This window comes from Tasmannia lanceolata, unplaced genomic scaffold (genome assembly GCF_043159265.1).
Source record: "Tasmannia lanceolata isolate RefF3 unplaced genomic scaffold, GAP_Taslan_0.1 ptg000008l, whole genome shotgun sequence".
NCBI lineage: Eukaryota > Viridiplantae > Streptophyta > Magnoliopsida > Canellales > Winteraceae > Tasmannia > Tasmannia lanceolata.
Genome location: NW_027518685.1, coordinates 19,926,890 through 19,936,221, shown reverse-complemented (window position 1 = coordinate 19,936,221; position 9,332 = coordinate 19,926,890).

Here is a 9,332-nt window from a genome sequence, read left to right as displayed (position 1 = left end):
ATGAGAGTCCTCCTATGTTGCCCTTCCTGACAAATTCACAACCCAACGTCAATCATTATCTTTAATGTAACATTTTATTATTTCTCACTTCTCTTTTGGACAAGAACGGCTACATTATTGAATATTTTATTATTTACACATCTCTTTTGGTTGAGAACGACGACGCTATTGAATATTTTATTCCTTTTCACGTATCCGGAATATCAAGTATGCCGCCGGATTCAAGAATGCAAGAATATTTTATTCTTTTTCACGTATCCGGAATATCAAGAACGTCGGATTCTAGAGTACGCCGCCGGAATATCAAGAACGTCGGATTCTAGAGTACGCCGTCGGAATATCAAGTACGCCGCAGGATTCAAGAAACACCCATCGTTCAAAGATATCAAGTACGCCGCCGGATTATAGAGTATGTCGCCGGAATATCGAGTACGCTGCCGAATTTTCTTGGCTCAAACATGTGTTCCAAACATATCGAGTACACGGTTGGAATATTGAATACGCCGCTGGAATATCAAGAGGTACGCCGCCGGAATTAGGGTGTAAGCGGAAATAGGGTGTACGCCGACGGAATTCAGGAGTACGCCGGCGGAATCTCATACAGAGAGACGGTTTTATTAGAAGACGCCACCGTTCCATATTGATGTCCACGTGTCGTGGATCCGATCGTCTATGCATATTGGCAATGACCAAGATTTAAACAAACCCAAGGGACTCTGGGTTCAAAGGAAATTTTCTAATCCAAACCAAACCAGCTTGTGTATAGAGGCGCCAACGTTCCAAAAAGTTTTTTAACTCTCCGTCTCTGGTTATTTCCGACGGCCAAGATAGAAACAAACCCAAGGTTCTGTCGGTTCAAATACACATTCAGACGAACCAAAAGAAGCCTTGTGAAGCGCGCCAATTTAATGGGCACTAAATACAGGGGGATTTTTTGTAATGAAATAGGAAGCTGAAGGAGATTTATGTTGATGTCAGAAGGGTATTTAGGCCTTTTTCCACCTGTTTTTTAAAATCACCCGTGCTTCATGATTAATTTAAAAGGTACGCAAAATCTGTAATTCCTTGTAATTAATACCCACATTCTGTACTTTTCTCTTTATTATTTACCTAGCTCTCAAAAGTCATTACAATTCCCAAAAGGGATTTGTAAGGGGCCATCACAGAAAGGCATTTCGCGGCTGGCTATTGCATGTGAGAGCAATCACCTCATATGAATTAAATGAATAAGACAAAATCCGCTGAAAAGTGAGCGGTATGGCTGCTCTCACATGCAACAACCAGCCGGGAAATGCCTTTCTGCGATGGTCCCTAGCAAATTCCACCAATATCACTAGCCTAAAGTAAAGTGCTCCATTTCAAAAAAGAAAAAAAGAAGAAAAAAGAGCATAAAGTGGGGCTTTGTTACTATTGAAATTGGAGTAAAAATATTATTTCTTTGAAAAAAAGTTGCTAGTGATACATATCTAAGGGTGCAACTTGGGTCGGGTTTTACCCGACCCGCATCGACCCAACCCAAAAATAGCATGGGTCGGGTTTAGAAATCATGGGTCTTGGGTAGGGTCGGGTTTTAGTTTAAAACCCGGCTCAATCTTGCGTAGGGTCGGATTTAAAGAAAAAAAACCAGAAAGCCAACCTGACCAGACTTATGTAGGTGTACTATGATATTTTTAATTATCTCTTGAATAGCATTGCAAATTATTTTTCAGTATATTGATATAATTGTTCTCATTGAGGTGATCATGTTTGTGATGTGGAAATATAGTTACTTCTTAAACTTAAACACTTGATTACATAAATTTAGAGATTTTTGGTGTGAAGATTTGTTTTTTTTTTCTACGTGTCAACGTGAAAAAAACCCGACCCAACTCAACCCAACCCGAGAATTATCATGGGTAGGGCCGGGTTTGGGAATCGTGGGTTTTCCAGAAAAAAAACCCAACCCGAGATATTTCTGAGGTAGGGTAGGGTTCTTCAAAACCCGACCAGCACGGCTCGAGTTGCACCCCTATACACATCCAACAAGATTTGCTAGGCAATTTCCCCAAAAGCGATTTCGCTGCTTACTTCTGCATGAGAGAAGATTTTGTCTTATTCATTTGATTCATAGTTCTATCATGCAAAATTGAGCCACGGAATGGCTTTCCGTGAAATTCCCTATGAAACATGTTAAGGAGTCTCCTAGGAGTTCAATGAAATACTGGCAACCAAATGAGGAATCGGATTAACTTTTCCTTCAAAATTCCGACGGTTACTGAGAGTTTGTGCAACCAAACACTGCCTAGCAAATCCCGCAAGGGAATGGTTGGGAAGTTCAAATAATAATCCTTTTGTTTAACACGAAATCAATGATTAATAATTCGCTTCAAGATTAAGTCACTATCATTATTTAATACTTATGGAATAATAATTAATCAATCAATTAATTAATTAATGAATCAGGTTTGTCACCAGTTGCCAATATGGCAAGCTACCTTTACAAAATTAATTTTGAAATTTTTTCTTTTCAATGTCGCATTAATATATTAAATAAAGTAAGTTTTATTTAATTTTCTACATGAGAAACAAGGGAGGGGAAAACGGGAAATATTGTGGCTAGAGTCTGGAGCTTTGAGTAGAAATGGGTGCACCCAAATGGGAATTTATAGAAATTCTAAAGATGGTAGAGACACCCCCCATATCTATGCAGAAAGGTTTCTAGAACTTTTTCATTGGAAGTATAGTCATTTTATATCACATAGGAAAAGGGCCACGTGTCACACCTCCCGAGGCTCATTAAACCCTAACATTAGTTTAATCACCTACAAAGATGGGGTGGAAAGCTCGGATTTGGAGCATTGCAAAAGAATATAATATAATGCATTTTGGGTTCTCATGTTCTCGAGGTGAGCTTCACATTTGCGGCCTAATTAGGGTCGAAGAAGCTTAATTATATTATTATGCATGCATATATTTTAGAGTTGGGGAATATGATTAGCTTTAGGGTACCCTTCTCTAACTCATTTTAAAAAGAACAACAAGAAACAAATAAAAACACACACGCTGGCGCGGGCGCTTGTGCGTGTGGTGTGGGTTTGGGTTTTTCCCTAAACGGGATTATCTTTTTAACCACCAAGAGTTGTGTTTATTTTAAACCCAATCGTCTTTTCTTTTTTAAAACGAAAGGTCTTGTTTCTTTGTTTCAACTTAATTCGACCGTTAGAACCATTTTTCTAATAACGTTAACCGTTTACTAATAACGTATTGAAAAATCGGCTACTTTTTTAAAGGATGCGTTTGTTACTTTAAAAAAGTTTTCTAAAGGGTGTATTTACGTTTTGAAGAGGTGCTTGTGTATTTTAAAAGGGTGTCTTTAACAGAAACGTTTTGCCTTTAAAAACAGATATTCTCCATCGTTTTTAGAGACACAACTTTACTGTTTTCTCTCTTTTGTTCTTAACAGAACAGTGCTCTCTTCTTCTGTTCTTTTCTACTATTTTGTTTTTTGGGCAATTAGAGTGTTCAACGTCTGGTTTAGATCTATCTGATTGTGCACTTTAGATAGATATCGACGGTGCATCGGGTTGTTGTATCCTGGGGGTGATTGCGTTCGAATCTGTTGCACCGGATTTTTCCGCATAGGCGCAAATTCACCTTAAAGAGAGCGACCTAGTCCGTGCCTCATCTCGTCGCATCGAAAATGTTTCATCTAATCGTTTATTTTTTTGTTTTTTCATAGAAATCAGATATCAGGTATGCTATATTTTTATATTTAAGGGAAAATTTCACAACATAATCTGACTCGACTGGAGTCATATCGAGTGAGTTAGTTGTGACTCAGATAAAACCTTGATCTTTTTCTCTTATTAGTGTATGCATATTGCATATGTTTTCTATGTATATTTAGACGGATGCTAAACTCAAGGGTGAGCATGCAAAAATCAGGCGCAAGGGTGGACACCATTGGACCAACGTAATCAAAATGCATTAATTGTTCATTTACTTTCGTCAGATTTTATATGATGTGTACGCCTGAAGTCCAGTATTTTCAGAAAGTATAGTGGGGCCCACTTCTTAGGATGATCCTAACATACGTAAATAGGTTGTACCCCGTAAATCATCTCCATTGAATGATCCTAACCCTTCGATCTGAAAAGGGACTGCACATTATAGAAACCTCCACAGATCAGAGGGTTAGGATCATTCCGTGGAGATGATTTAGGCGTAGGGCCTATTGCGCTGTGGCCCATCAAATGGGTGGTTTGGATAGCCCTAAGAAGTGGGCCCCACTGTACTTTCTGAAGGCTTCTCATGCACACATTATATAAAATCTCTACTTTCATCTCTTTCAGTGCTTTGGAGACGCCCTTGCAGCTGTTTTTGCAAGAGTGCCCTTTAGTTTAGCATTTCTCAAATATTTATATTTAATCGAAGACAAATGATCGATGGAAAACATGATCATTAGAGTGTGTTTAGACTGTCAATGTCAGGCACTAGGTTTTAAATTTCAATGCTTTTGACGAGTCAACTCCTTCTATTAGCACGTCGAGTCTACTCGAAACTCGTCGAGCTGACTCAGCAAAGAATGTGGTTGTTTAACAACCTTTCACACGGTCCACTATACATATGGTCACGATCAACGCAACGGTGGCCGGTGGACTGAGTGATGTCTAGATGGCGTCAAGGGCTCCACAAGGTCCATGGGTGTTGATGGACATGAATGTCACAAGCGTGACTCTGAGGGGGTAGGGGGGTTAAACATGACCTTTAAATAAGACTTTAGCCACGCTGATTGAATTAAAATAATGGCAAACATGTCATCAGCATCCATGGGGGTGGCGTCCTAGCGTGCCCATTTGGAATGGGTCTTTTAAGGGATTTTAATAAGGATTAGTTTATGGGTTTGGATCAGAATGGGTCTTTTAAAGGATTTTAATAAGGATTAGTTTATGGGTTTGGATCACATGGGAGGATGGTTCTGATTCCTAGGGAACTTGTGCAGAGAAGACAAAGCTCTGGTGGAGAATCCCAGTGTGAAGTTGTTATCTAGCGGGTTTAGAGTGGTTTCTTCATGCAAGAACGTGGGAGAAATAGGGTGTCGTTATCTAATTAATGGAGCAATTTAATGAGGGTTTCATGGGTTTGTACCACTAATGATTAATTAGGCATTACCACTTTTCATATACATTAATGCATTAGATTTTCTATATGGGTCTTCTTCTTTTTTACTACGAAAGCTAAAAAATATTGAGACGGGTAAGATTGGGTAGATTAATCTTAAAGACTAATGATTAATTAGGCATTAACACTTTTCATATAACTTTTTAATTAACTTTACTGGCAGCTGTCTTTGACTTCATTATCATAGAGAATAGTAGTCCAACCACAACGTATGTTGAGACTTGAGAGAGAGAGAGAGAGAGAGAGAGAGAGAGAGAGAGAGAGTTGGTTTTTCAAGCTAGAAGAGGAGATTCAGTAAAGGTCCCATCAACAAAGAAAAGAGGTGGGTGATTCCCCCTTTGATCATTGGTACATTGAAAATTTCAATCCCTCAAATACTAAACAAAACTCACCTCTCCCTCCTTTCGGCCAACACCCATACATCATTCCTCAGAAAAACTCCAAATCTTACATAAATTAAAAGGGTTTAACACCTCATATAGACCTGGACCACATAGAAACGTTTCACCCTTTTCATCTTTAAATGGAAACATACCAACTTTGGAACCCTAAAATGGGTCCAACCCTTAATTTAAAATTGGACCTCTAACAGTCTTACACTATCTTTTTAACCCACCAACATCCCAAAAGCCCAAAAAATCTCTAAACTTCTTAAATTTCATATTTAATAGTAGTATTATTTTTCCTCCTATGAAATCCTAAAAAGACCGTTCCCTTTAGACTTACATATCCATATCTTGAATTTCCATTTCAAATTATAATCTAGCTTTCAAACCGTAAGTTCCTAAGAGGCCCTTATTCTTTTAAATAATATATAGAAGTGCCCAAAGTTTGGAATTAGTGTCTTCTTTAAATCTCATTAAAAAGTGATTAAAGGCATACCTTGGGGTATAAATTCTTGCAATGTAGTCACTGAGAGTATTTGGGGAATAAGTGAAAAATAGGGTTTTGAATTTGCAATCTAATAGAAGGGACACACTGGGAAAAAACTGTCTGAATAGGATAGCAAACTTAAAATCTGATGGGTAATAACATTTTGGATACAAATTTTATTACTACTTTGAGTAGGGTGGTAAGTTCCCATTAGAGAGGGAAAATTGCAACACTTATGGGTGAGAACATATTAGAACTAAATGGTTTAATTACATAAAGAGATTTAACCAGAATCCACTGGGTGGGGGCATGTTGGATAAAATTTGGGGAGCGATTTAATAAATCGACTCCCAAATATCTTAAATCGACCACCATGTGTCTATCTCTCTCCTCTCTCTCTATCCCAGAGGAGAGAGAGAGAGACACACACAGGGAGTCGATTTATCACTGCCCTAAATTTTTGTGACTAATTTAAATAGGAAGGCAAGTTCCTAATCTAACAAGTTGGGAACTTTCAATTTTAGGTATAAATATTTAAATGGGTTGGGGGGGGGGCTACACAGTAAAGAGTTGGAGATCATCACTGAGTTTCCTCATGGGACTCGGTTTCTTATTTAAGGAAAGCAGCCGTTCTAGGTCTGGTCTTTCCCCAAGAGAACTTTCCTTTTTGCTCGAGGTTACCTTTTGTGGAGAACGTGTGAAATGACCAACTCGCCGCTCGTGTACAGGAGGCAAGCTCGGTTGCCAAAGTGGGCTTGGTGTCACGTTTCAGGCTCTCATTGGATGGACGGATTTTACCCCTAAAAAGCATTTAATGGAATACCCTACATCGGTTGCGCTATCTGCGAAGTGCGGATGTAACGAGCCCCAACTTCAGTGCTATAGACGGAAAAGTCAAACTTCAAGTTGACATTCGTAGTCTTATGTGGAAATGACAAACATGTCCTTCCATGCCTATAATTACTCTTTGATTAAGCAATCTATGTTAATTCCTTTGGTATTGCAAATATTATTAAAGCATAGTTACAAAGTTTGGATTTTGGAATAACTGGAGAAGGCAATTGTTCAAAAAAATTCAAAGAACTGTTCCCAAAGAGTTCAAGAAAAATTTAGAAAAATTCATATGCTTTTCTAATTCCACCCATTAATTAAGGGGACTGATATCCACACTACCATATTGTGACAAAGGCACTAGTCACTTTGTTTTACTATTTTTTATATGGTGTAATAAGATCTGTAGAAGTTTCCGTAATATGCAGTTCCTTCATAGAACGGAGGGCTAAGATCATCCTATCGAAATGATTTTTTGAGCACAACCTATTTAAATCGTGACCCATCAAATGGATGATTTGGATCATCCTATTTTGTAAGCCATACAGTACCTTTTGAAAATTACTGGACTATACGGGCTTGCACCATATAAAATGTCTTGTTTTACATGCTTGTCTTTTATAAATATACACCTGATTACACCTTTTCAAGATGCTCTTGTTTTTTTAAAAATAAATATACACGTCTAATTACACTTTTTTAAGATGCTATCAACATCCATCTAAGTACATTTTTTTAAAGATGCTATCAACATCCGATCAGTCTTTAAAACAAAGTGAGTAGTGCCACTCATAAATGAAATATGGTAGTGTGGATACCAGTCCCCTTAATTTAGTGAGTGTACTTGGTTTTTATGAATGTGTAACAACAATAAAGAGAGGTAGGTTAAGTGCATGTGTTTGGTAGATTAGGGTGCCAACATGGTTTATAATACAATGTCTTTTTCAACAATTTTCAATTTCTGTCAAGTTTTACAAATAATATATGAGAAATTGATGAATTATTAATCGGGGTTGGTATGCAAAATTTACTCTTCATACTAAAATTGCCAAATTTTAAAAACTTATTGATAGTTCTTTAGGGAAATGATTTCAGTGCTCCATTATTTTTAAAAGATGCGCTAAAGCATCTTGTCGTTTAGTATTTAGGGGGCTTGTAAGAGCTTTTTGAGAACTGTAATGTTTTTCTGACAGCCCTTTAAATACTACACGACAAGATGCGTCGCGCATCTTAGCAAACCATTGCAGGGTTGATATCATTTTCTTTTTTTAAAGTTTAAAAGCAGGCATCCAGAATTCTGGGTTCTTTCAAGATTTTTTTCAGTTACCCATTGGTGCTTGGAAGTGGGTCCCATTTGTTCATCTCTCTCTCTCTCTCTCTCTCTCTCTCTCGTGTTGGTGGCGTAGCACTATTGTAATTTACGTACAAATGGCTGAGATGCTCTCACAACTTTTCTATGAAAGACGTGCATACAATCACATGTAGGATTATTATTTGCTAATTAACAATTAGAAAAATCACATATAAGCATATTCATTTATTTTAAAAAAATTTGGTATGTTAAAAAAAAATCACAGAAATTATTTCGGTTGGGACATGTAGAAGAGAAGCACTGATAATAATTTGAATGGATGTTTAGCCAAATCCCAATAACTATGTAGCTTAATTAGAAAAATAAATTAATAAGAGAAATGTTTTATTCGCCCACTTTTTTTCCCGGGCCACCCCTTTGTAGTGTAAAATGAATGGCCAAAAATGCAATAGAGGGCCGGGGTGACCTGGAAAATAAAAGGGAGTGCTACTTGCCACTAATTAATACATAATAAGGGATTTGCTAGGGAGTTTTGTAGAAATGCATTTTGCGGCTGGCTGTTGCAAGAGAGAGCACGCACACGCCGCACACATGCTCTGTTTTCAACAGATTTTGTCTAATTCATTTAATTCGTCTGAGGTTGCTGCTCTCTCTCATGCAACATGGAAATGCCTTTTTGTAAAAGTTGCAACTCGGATCGGGTGGGTCAGGTTTTCCAGAACTCAACCATACTTGGGAAACTATCGCTGGTCATGTCTGGTTGGGTTGGTTCTTTAAAAAAAAGCCCAAGATTCCGAAATCAGACCTCACCCAAGATAGTTTTTGGGCCGGGTTGGGTTGGGTTTTTCTACATTTTCGATACATGCACCATAATTTATGTTCTAATAGTTGAATTTATAGTGCGTGATCTATTCCAATTCAACGGTTGAATTTATATACAGGAAATTGTTGTTTGTTGCAGGGAGTGATAATGGTTAATTTACAAGATCATCCTCATGGAAGTGAAAGGCACAAAAATTGGAGTTCCAACTCGGGTCCGGCAGGTAGGGTTCTCGGGTTCCGGCAGGAAGGGTGGGTTTTTGAGAACCCACGATTAAAGGGCATCCTATGCATAGGCTAATGGACTACAAAATTCAATAGTTTAGCTTTTTCTTGA